The sequence below is a fragment of the Salmo trutta genome, chromosome 21 (assembly GCF_901001165.1).
Source record: "Salmo trutta chromosome 21, fSalTru1.1, whole genome shotgun sequence".
Lineage (NCBI taxonomy): Eukaryota > Metazoa > Chordata > Actinopteri > Salmoniformes > Salmonidae > Salmo > Salmo trutta.
Window position 1 is genome coordinate 36,804,427 of NC_042977.1, and position 11,751 is coordinate 36,816,177.

The 11,751-nt window shown below is 43.8% G+C and overlaps 1 long non-coding RNA gene across 2 annotated transcripts; it reads left to right on the forward strand.

Moving 5' to 3' along the window:
• The first annotated feature begins 575 nt into the window (after positions 1–575).
• LOC115157345 (uncharacterized) lies at positions 576–7,154 on the forward strand. 2 transcript variants are annotated; one of them, XR_003868422.1, is made up of 5 exons: positions 576–925; positions 1,040–1,218; positions 5,970–6,124; positions 6,246–6,387; positions 6,498–7,154. It is a non-coding gene; the product is annotated as an uncharacterized LOC115157345 (long non-coding RNA). The 2 variants fall into 2 exon arrangements; XR_003868423.1 differs by lacking the exons at positions 576–925; positions 1,040–1,218 and adding an exon at positions 5,121–5,594.
• Positions 7,155–11,751: the final 4,597 nt, after the last annotated feature.

Here is an 11,751-nt window from a genome sequence, read left to right on the forward strand (position 1 = left end):
CCAATGCCATGCCAACAATAACATTTTTTAATATAGCCAAGCTATTATTTTCATGAATTCTGTAATGTTTTTCAATCTCCAAAGACTCCCTGATGCAGAACCTACAGGAGCTGATGGGGAGTTTCAAGGGGCCAGATTGTCATGTAACCCCAAAGGTGACTTGGGCACGGAGGCAGGCCTTGTTTGCACAAAAGTAGGGGGAAGAGAGAGAGTCAATGGTGGACAGCATGCTCTCTGCTGAAGGTACTGTGTTGGGCCACTGTCAATATTGCAACAGTGAGGATGTGGTTGTGCGGTGCAGAGATGGCCTTTCCAGGCATCCTCTCATGTGACGTAGCCACCCATAGCACCAAGGTTTTGCACAACAGGGAGTCATTTTAGTCATGCTGCACAATTTTCAATGCATCAGTATTTACAGTCCAAATATATTGAACAATTTATTTGGGATCTTTTGGTGTCACATTTTGGTTTCTAGTTTGTCTTTTGCCCATGGCTGTGCCACAACTGAGTGGTTGCCCCCCCAGCGCCCAGACAGTGACGAGTGGCAAGCAGGACATCCTGATTGGAATAAATGGTAAGTGTATGGTTTTTAAGGACTACTTCTATTCCCATGTTTTTAAAGAATGTAATTAATTACTTCCTAATAGTTACTCCTGACTCAGGGCGCTACAACCTGTGCCTTCCTACTCTGAACTGCTCCGGGTGTCTGAGCTATTGGACAGTTGGGCTGGACGACCTTGTAAAGAGTGGCTACTGGCCAGCCACCATGACTTACCAGACCATCTTCACAGTGGCTCTCTTCAGGTCAGCCACCGTGACTCACCAGACCATCTTCACAGTGGACCTCTTCAGGTCCTTTGAAGACATGAAGGTGTTGGCCCCAGGATGCTCAAGGCTTGACGGAAGAAAAAAGCACTTTGGCAAGGTAAGTGTGTATATACACATCAAATTATCATTTTTATGAATTAGTGGTTAATATTTGTCCCAAATATAAAAATCGCCCCTTACTAATATCTCTGTATGTTTTGCATGTTATTAGAGTGGAAAGATATCTGGTGACACATTCCAGAAGGCATTCCTCGAGTGGACATAGAGGCGGTTTGAAATAGACTAGCTTTGAGGAAGCGATCTTCTCCATTGTCCTGCCTGCTCACAGGAGATGCATGCTATATCAGTGGATGGGAATCGCAAGAAATACCACTTCCATCAAGCCTCAGGGTTTGTACTACTTTCTTATGTGTTGATGTTTTGTTCAGGGTATAATTATACCTTCTTAAAGTGCATGCCGGTCTTCTTTTTGTTATGAAGTATATTTTTGTGGTGTTATATTGCAGTTGGTCTTCTTTTTAGAAGAACATTAATTGTCAACTAGAAGGTCATTTTCCATAAAGAAAAATTGTGGGACAATGATTTGTCTTTTTGCTTTATCTAAACCCCTCTGACACACACACACACACACACACACACACACACACACACACACACACACACACACACACACACACACACACACACACACACACACACACACACACACACACACACACACACACACACACACACACACACACACAGAGAGAGAGGTTGGAGCAACACAGTCAGATGTCTGGGCTATGAATGAGCAACCCACCCCTCTAATCTTTAGGCTACTTGCCACCCCTTGGTAGTTTGGTTTGATGTATACTTTTGTGATGCAATCTTGCAGTCTGACTCTTTATTTACTGTTGAGAAGGGCTTTTACAACGGTGTCTTCCTTGCCAAAGATGATGATGTCATCCTTCGTCAAACATGTCCATACAAAGACCAATCATGTAGTTAATCTCACAGTTTCTAGAAATGCTTTGATGTTTATAACTTGTTTCTTTTAAGTTAATCTCTGCACTTCACTGTGATTGTCATGTTGTCATCGCCTATGGGCACAAACCCACCGTCACTGGACCAGACAGGACTGGCAAAAAGTGCTCTTCACTGACGAGTCGCGGTTTTGTCTCACCAGGGGTGATGGTCGGATTCACGTTTATCGTCGAAGGAATGAGCGTTACACCGAGGCCTGTACTCTGGAGCGCGATCGATTTGGAGTTGGAGGGTCCATCATGGTCTAGGGTGGTGTGTCTCAGCATCATCGGACTGAGCTTGTTGTCATTGCAGGCAATCTCACCGCTGTGCGTTACAGGGAAGACATCCTCCTCCCTCATGTGGTACCCTTCCTGTAGGCTTATCCTGACATGACCCTCCAGCATGACAATGCCACCAGCCACACTGCTCGTTCTGTGCGTGATTTCCTGCAAGACAGGAATGTCAGTGTTCTGCCATGGCCAGGGAAGAGCCCGGATCTCAATCCCATTGAGCACGTCTGGGACCTGTTGGATTGGAGGGTGAGGGTGAGGGCCATTTCCCCCAGAAATTTCCGGGAACTTGCAGGTGCCTTGGTGGAAGAGTGGGATAACATCTCACAGCAAGAACTGCCAAATCTGATGCAGTCCATGAGGAGGAGATGCACTGCCGTACTTAATGCAGCTGGTGGCCACATCAGATACTGACTATTACTTTTGATTTTCACCCCACCTTTGTTCAGGGACACATTATTCACATTTCTGTGGAACTTGTTCAGTTTCAGTTGTTGAATCTTGTTATGTTCATACAAATTTACACATGTTAAGTTTGATGAAAATAAACACAGTTTTTTGCTGAGTTTATGTTGTTAGGCAGAAACACATTATGTTCCTCTCACTGATATTGTCATGGCCTGCCTAAGTCTAGGACCCTCATGGGCGTGGAAGTGTGTGTGTGTGTATGGGATAGGACTGTAGTCAGATGGTATTTGGGGTGGGCCCCTATGGCCCCCCTTCCAGCAGTGTCTTCTCTCTTCAAATCAAATCAAATCAAATCAAATTTATTTATATAGCCCTTCGTACATCAGCTGAAATCTCAAAGTGCTGTACAGAAACCCAGCCTAAAACCCCAAACAGCAAGCAATGCATGTGAAAGAAGCACGGTGGCTGGGAAAAACTCCCTAGGAAAAACTCCTGAGAAAGGCCAAAAACCTAGGAAGAAACCTAGAGAGGAACCAGGCTATGAGGGGTGGCCAGTCCTCTTCTGGCTGTGCCGGGTGGATATTATAACAGAACATGGTCAAGATGTTAAAATGTTCGTAAATGACCAGCATGGTCAAATAATAATAATCATAGTAATTGTCGAGGGTGCAACAAGCACGTCCGGTGAACAGGTCAGGGTTCCGTAGCCGCAGGCAGAACAGTTGAAACTGGAGCAGCAGCATGGCCAGGTGGACTGGGGACAGCAAGGAGTCATCATGCCAGGTAGTCCTGAGGCATGGTCCTAGGGCTCAGGTCCTCCGAGAGAAAGAAAGAAAGAGAGAAGAGAGAATTAGAGAGAGCATATTTACATTCACACAGGACACCGGATAAGACAGGAGAAATACTCCAGATGTAACAGACTGACCCTAGCCCCCCGACACAAACTACTGCAGCATAAATACTGGAGGCTGAGACAGGAGGGATCAGAAGACACTGTGGCCCCATCCGATGATACCCCCGGACAGGGCCAAACAGGCAGGATATAACCCCACCCACGTTGCCAAAGCACAGCCCCCACACCACTAGAGGGATATCTACAACCACCAACTTACCGTCCGAAGACAAGGCCGAGTATAGCCCACAAAGATCTCCGCCGCGGCACAACCCAAGGGGGGGGCGCCAACCCAGACAGGAAGACCACGTCAGTGGCTCAACCTACTCAAGTGACGCACCCCTCCCATGGACGGCATGGAAGAACACCAGTAAGTCAGTGACTCAGCCCCTGTAAAAGGGTTAGAGGCAGAGAATCCCAGTGGGAAGAGGGGAACCGACAAGGCAGAGACAGCAAGGGCGGTTCGTTGCTCCAGCCTTTCCGTTCACCTTCACACTCCTGGGCCAGACTATACTTAATCATAGGACCTACTGAAGAGATAAGTCTTCAGTAAAGACTTAAAGGTTGAGACTGAGTCTGCGTCTCTCACATGGGTAGGCAGACCATTCCATAAAAATGGAGCTCTATAGGAGAAAGCCCTACCTCCAGCCGTTTGCTTAGAAATTCTAGGGACAATTAGGAGGCCTGCGTCTTGTGACCGTAGCGTACGTGTAGGTATGTACGGCAGGACCAAATCGGAAAGATAGGTAGGAGCAAGCCCATCTAATGCTTTGTAGGTTAGCAGTAAAACCTTGAAATCAGCCCTTGCCTTAACAGGAAGCCAGTGTAGGGAGGCTAGCACTGGAGTAATATGATCAAATTTTTTGGTTCTAGTCAGGATTCTAGCAGCCGTATTTAGCACTAACTGAAGTTTGTTTAGTGCTTTATCCGGGTAGCCGGAAAGTAGAGCATTGCAGTAGTCGAGCCTAGAAGTAACAAAAGCATGGATTAATTTTTCTGCGTCATTTTTGGACAGAAAGTTTCTGATTTTTGCAATGTTACGTAGATGGAAAAAAGCTGTCCTTGAAGCAGTCTTGATATGTTCTTCAAAAGAGAGATCAGGGTCCAGAGTAACGCCGAGGTCCTTCACAGTTTTATTTGAGACGACTGTACAACCATCCAGATTAATTGTCAGATTCAACAGAAGATCTCTTTGTTTCTTGGGACCTAGGACAAGCATCTCTGTTTTGTCCGAGTTTAAAAGTAGAAAATTTGCAGCCATCCACTTCCTTATGTCTGAAACACAGGCTTCTAGCGAGGGCAATTTTGGGGCTTCACCATGTTTCATTGAAATGTACAGCTGTGTGTCGTCCGCATAGCAGTGAAATTTAACATTATGTTTTCGAATGACACCCCCAAGAGGTAAAATATATAGTGAAAACAATAGTGGTCCTAGAACGGAACCTTGAGGAACACCGAAATTTACAATTGATTTGTCAGAGGACGAACCATTAACAGAGACAAACTGATATCTTTCCGACAGATAAGATCTAAACCAGGCCAGAACCGAGTCCATGTAGACCAATTTGGGTTTCCAATCTCTCCAAAAGAATGTGGTGATCGATGGTATCAAAAGCGGCACTAAGATCTAGGAGCATGAGGACAGATGCTGTTGGCCTTATCTCGAGTTGAGTTCCACATCCCTCATTGTCCTAGTTCCACAGAACCAGACCTGCCTTATCAGGAACTGAAACTAGATTGCTACACTTTTAGAAATATGAATATTCAGCAACAACATGCTTGAACAGAATATGAACTTTCTGCACTTCCCCTTGTCTCACTCAGTAACTTTCCATCCACCAAGTTCCTATGAACCCTTTATTGACCCCTAACATGTACATTTCTTATACATGTAAAGTAATCGGTACATTATAATATGATGACAGGCATAAGTATATTTCAAGCCAGAATCCAACAGGTAGAAAAGTTAATGTTTCTCTGTCTTTCAACTTCATAATTGCATTGATGTCAGTGGAGTCATGTTTGTAACTTGCCCTGCGTTTGACAGCCACACTTCAGGATAGTCAGACAGGGCAAACAGGAAAGACAGGGAAAGCAGGGGAAAATGGGGCAGACAGGGCTTTACCTCAGTGTGAAACAGAGGAAACACTACCTATACTGTTTGACAGGTAAGGCCCAACAACAATATGACCTCAAACACATTATTAATCAAGCAGTAAAACTGATTTGTGAAAGAAAATACATTAGTCATACACATCAGACCATGTTTATAATCAAATGTAGGCATGACCTATGTTATTCATTGATTTAATGTAAAACATTTAACTAAACTGAGAAATGACATGAGCATTAACAGCAGAGTATCTTGTGAGCTACAACTCTGCGTGCCTTGTATAATGTTATCACTGCATGACAACAAATGCTTTAGAAATGAGTTGATTGCTTTGTACTCTCTTTGTTTGTACCTCTTTAGTAGCTCTATAACTAATAGTCATGTAATATATCTGAATCTACAGTCCATCTAATCACCCCTTTTCATTCAGACGGTAACAAGAGGAGGCATCAGATTCTGAGAAATTGTTGAGGACAAGGCAGCCTTGACAGCTGACATTGTTCAACTTCACAAGCAGCAGGCAGGATCCCCACAGTGACTGCTCAATACTGACAACTTTGTGGCCATGGGAGAGACTTGGCACCAGTAAGTATATGATTGCAGAAGGTATCTATTGTGATTTCATTTTTACCTTCAGCGTAGGCTGCAATCATTGCTGTTCTGTTATATACCTCTGTGAGGCAACAGCCATTTTGTCTTCCAAAAGGCAATCTTGGACAGACTGATGTTGGTGGACAGACTGCAGGAGGAAGAGAGGATCCTGGTGCAGGAGATGAAGAAGCACTGGGGGAGCCTACAAAGAGCAGCAGGAACTCTGGAGGCACTGTCCCTACAGCTGCAATATCAAAGTAAGTTGAGGTTTACACTTTTTGGAATGAACTTTTTGTCTTCATTTGCAAATATCCTCCACACTATTGTGGAATTGTAAATCATTTGCTGTTTTACATATGATTTTCAGGCAATGCAGTGGAGATGTCGGAGGGAGGGAGGAATGGCCTTCTCTGCCTCCTGACCTGACACAAGACACCAGGAACACCTACCACAAGCTGATTCTGGGAGAAAGGGCTATTTTTGATGACTCTGATGTAGATTAAACTCAGATGAAGTTAGAAGTCCTATTGCTGAGAGCTCAGATGACGACTGCTATGCTTTCTGAAATCATACACCACCCCTACCTCTTTCTCTCTGTCTTGCTGTCTCCCGCAGGAGAGGGAGAAAGCAGCCACCACCTCCCTCGGGAGCAGCCTGGTCTTCTGACGTTGACCCCTGACCCCTCACCTTCTGAACCCATCCAGGGGAATGTCATTTGCCTGATGATGTGCTAGTGGAGAAGGAATGTGTCATTTCAGTGCATTTGTTGCCATAGTTCCTCACCTCCTCGACTCTGTTTCTTCCGGTCCTAGACAATGGCGACATCATTAGCAATTCAGAATGTCAGTTGAGGACCTCTTTACTGAGGAATGTGGTTGTTCTTCATGATTGTTTTATTTACATTTTCTTGGAGTATTTTCTATGCAGCTGTGATTGTGATTTTTGTGTAATTGTGAGTTGCAAAAGAGTCCTTGGTCTCAATGGGGCTGTGAAAATAAATAAATAAACGCATTAACCACTAACAGCTCTGTGTGTGTTTCAATCGACTACATAGTATGAATGAATTATTTTGATCTAATAGAAAGTGTTGGTGCAGCGTGCTGTAAGTCATTGCTGCCCCTTGCAACATTGTAAGTACAACATCACCTTTCTAAAGTGTCACTTGCCAAATCTAACAGCCTATCACTCGCTTTTATGTTTGACTTTAAATCAGTTAACGGTGTATCAATGAATATCTGATATTGAGTGGAATGTACTGTTGCCCAACCTGTATATTTCAGCAGTGAATTGTATCCTACACCATCATTTCAAGTGGTAGAACACATGGGCTCTTTCCATTTGCCCTATTGAAGCTTACTGGCTGATGAACAATAACGTATGCCTATTTACAGCAGCATATGATTTGATAGTTGTTATACCAAAAGTAATTGATGTCTATTGATATATTCATCGTATAAAAAAAGAGATTTTTACAGTTCACAAAATATAGCCTACTAAGATAGGCACCTGGCACAATGCTGATTGATATAGCTTATGAGCAGTGAGACTATCTATTAGTTATAAACAGAGAATTGGTCTGAACAACTTTAGTAGGCCTAGTGATTTTCTTGTGACTAATGAGAAAACAATCATAAAAAGTGATGTGGATATTACATTGTGAAAAGCAGATAGTTAGAATATGTCATCAGTGGACCTGCGTGAGGGGTGTCATGAAGAATCAGGGCGGTTTGAAGCGGCTGATACGGTGTTGCACTGTTTAGGCCACACAGGGCTCCTGTTACCATTTGAAACAGGCAACAACTTATAAGGCTATAGCTTATTATATTGCCGACTGACCTTCAAATACATATAGTCCTATGTGTATATCATCATAGTTTATATACTATTTATATAGCCTACCATGCTAGTATGTTTATTACCTTACGTGCAGTCTTTCTGTATGCTACCACTGCATCATACTGACATGCAGCATGTTTTGTCCATTATGCCAATAATGGGTATAGGGGTTGAATGGCCATATAAAGGGTGTAGAATGTTTAAATAGTATATTTCCGATGTTCTCAAGGCTCCAATATCAATATAAAAAGGTTTTTATAAACATTTACATACATACACTGAGAAGCTGAAATGGTCAAACCACACGGACACTGTGGTGGTGAAGGCATGTCAGTGACTCTTCAACCTTAGGATGCTGAAGAAATTCGTCCAGTCCCAGAGGGTCGTTACAGTGTTCTACAGGAGCACCATCGAGAGCATACTGTCTGTCTGTCTGTCTGTCTGTCTGTCTGTCTGTCTGTCTGTCTGTCTGTCTGTCTGTCTGTCTGTCTGTCTGTCTGTCTCTTTTTTGCTAAAACGATGCATGGCCATCATATTTCTAATGTTCATCATAGAAAGAATGTAGCCAGCTACCTTTCTAAATGTTTTGCTTAAAGTTATTCTTGCATGTTACCAGAGAAAAGTAGGCTGGCTACAGGGACAAAAGTAGCTACACATCAGTCAGAGCTGCCTGCTGATAGAATGCCCTTTCGTGAATTCTCATCCAAATGAAGAAGTGCAACTGAATCACAAAATGAGTCTGATGCCAAGCAGAAACTACAATAAGAAGAATTGAAAATCTGCGTTTAGAAAACGCAGCAAGATATTTCTTATGTGTTTTATCTTTTTTTTCTGCATTAACACGACCCCTAAGTATAACTTGCTAGTTATGTAAGTAAATGGCTGAATAAATAAGGTGACGGGGCATCATATTGTATTAGCTTTCTGCTGTGTTTGAGAAGTCAAAGCCCTTTGGATGAGTTATCTGTACAGCTGCCACTGCTATCTTGATTCCCTTGCATTTTTTATCTTCTCCTTTCTAGGCCTGTCTGCTCCAGAGCCAGCATTGTTCTTTCTTTAGACAAGCACACGTCAAAACTCTGTTCATTTGCACAATGTCTCTCATTCACATTCGCTTGTAAATGGCCAAACTCATCCAAAATGACATTCGGTAACTCCAACCTATATATGTATAACTTTATGAGCTGGATTGCCTGTCTTTGCAATTTGTTTATTTTTGTTTGTGCTCATTAGCATATTTAGCTAGCAGCTTCCATGGAAATTCTCTATTACTTGTACTAATTTTGTTAGCATTCTGGTAATAGACGCCCAATGGGCTTTTTGTTGTTTTTGCCACTGCCACTGAACTAAGCTGGTAATACCCTAAATCCCGGGATGAGAGAAGGACGGTATGACGATATGAAAATCTGGATACATGTAACGGCTGTCTGTGGAAGTAGACCAAGGTGCAGCAGAGTTAGTGTTCATCTTTGAATTTTAATAAACGTAAGAGAACACTTTACAAAAATAAACAAAAACGACAGCCAAACAGTCCTGTCAGGAAAAACTCTAAACAGAAACAATCACCCACAAAAACCCAAAGGAAAAATAGGCTACTTATGTGTGACTCCCAATCAGCAACAACGAACTTCAACTGTGCCTGATTGGGAGCCACACACGGCCCAAAATAAAGAAATACAAAAACATAGAAAAATGAACATAGAACGCCCACCCAATGTAACACCCTGGCCTAACCAAAAATAAAGAACAAAAACCCCTCTCTATGGCCAGGGCGTTACATTACCGCCCAACCCTAAATACAACACACAGATCTGAGAGCTGATATAACACACACACGCACGCGCACGCACGCACGCACGCACGCACACACACACACACACACACACACACACACACACACACACACACACACACACCTCTTGTATCTGTTGTCTGGCTGCTGCCACCTCTGGTAGGTGTGTGAACTGCCGTAGGAGCTGCTGTATGTTCACCTGGTAGCGTCTCATTTACTATCATTTCACAGGAGTGCATCAGCTCGTTCTTATATCTTATAACCCGAGATGAGAGACGTACACATCCATAACACCTTCATAACACCTTCATAACACCTTCATAACACATTCATAACACATTCATAACACATTCATAACACATTCATAACACATTCATGGCCCATATACAGTCAAACAGTGTGTGTGTGTGTGTGTGTGTGTGTGTGTGTGTGTGTGTGTGTGTGTGTGTGTGTGTGTGTGTGTGTGTGTGTGTGTGTGTGTGTGTGAGAGAGAGAAAGAGAGATAGTGTGTGTGTGTGTGTGTGTGTGTGTGAGACAGAGAGAGTTTGTGTGAGAGATAGAGAGTGTGTGTGAGAGTGAGTGTGTATGAGAGTGTGTGTGTGGCTCAGTTGGTAGAGCATGGTGTTTGCAACGCCAGGGTTGTGGGTTTGATTCCCACGTGGGGACCAGTACGGGAAAAAAAAGAATGAAATGTATGCATTCACTACTGTAAGTTGCTCTGGATAAGAGCGTCTGCTTAATGACTAAAATGTCAAATGTATAGAGAGTGTGTGTGTGTCTAAGCAGTTGAAGTGGGAGCAGTAGTTGAGGAGGTGGCGCAGTGCAGACACATCACACAACTAATGGGCGAGTACGTTTTGCATCGCCCCGGCTAGGTGGACTTTAATAATTTCAGACCAGGGCTGCCCAACCCTCTTCCTGGAGATCTACTGTCCTGTAAGTTTTCAGTTCAACCCTAATTTAGCGGTTCTGATTCAGCTAGTTAAGGTCATGTTGAGGAGCTAATTAGTAAAATCAAGTGTGTTAAATTAGGGTTGGACTGAAAACCCACAAGATGGTAGATCTCCAGGAAGAGGGTTGGACTGAAAACCCACAGGATGGTAGATCTCCAGGAAGAGGGTTGGACTGAAAACCCACAGGATGGTAGATCTCCAAGAAGAGGGTTGGACTGAAAACCCACAGGATGGTAGATCTCCAGGAAGAGGGTTGGACTGAAAACCCACAGGATGGTAATCTCCAAGAAGAGGGTTGGACTGAAAACCCACAGGATGGTAGATCTCCAAGAAGAGGGTTGGACTGAAAACCCACAGGACGGTAGATCTCCAAGAAGAGGGTTGGACTGAAAACCCACAGGATGGTAGATCTCCAGGAAGAGGGTTGGACTGAAAACCCACAGGATGGTAGATCTCCAGGAAGAGGGTTGGACTGAAAACCCACAGGATGGTAGATCTCCAGGAAGAGGGTTAGGCAGCCCTGTTTTAGACCATTACATTAGGAAGGGAAGGGAAAGGGGATACCTAGTCAGTTGCACAACTGAATGCTTTCAACCCCTCTCAATCAGAGAGGTGCGGGGGGCTGCCTAAATTGACATCCAAGTCATCGTTGCCTGGGGAACAGTTATTGTTGGGGGGTAACTGCCTTGCTCAATGGCAGAAAAAAAGATTTTTCCAATTTGCAGGCTTGGGCATTCGAACCATCAACCTTTTGTTTACTGGCCCAATGGTCTTAACCGTTAGGTTACCTGCCGCCCCTCAGAGGAGGAGGCTGCATAGTTGCCTGGTGGGAGGAGCTATAGCAGGACGGGTTCATTATATAGGCTGGAATGGAATAAATGGAACAGAGTCAAACATGTTGGTTTCCATATGTTTGATGTGTTTGATATCGTTCCATTTATTCCATTCCAGCCATTACAATGAGCCCATCCTCCTATAGCTGCTCCCACCAGCCTCCTCTGTTCCATTGGTCCTAAAGGGAAATCTCCACCCTCCCAGAG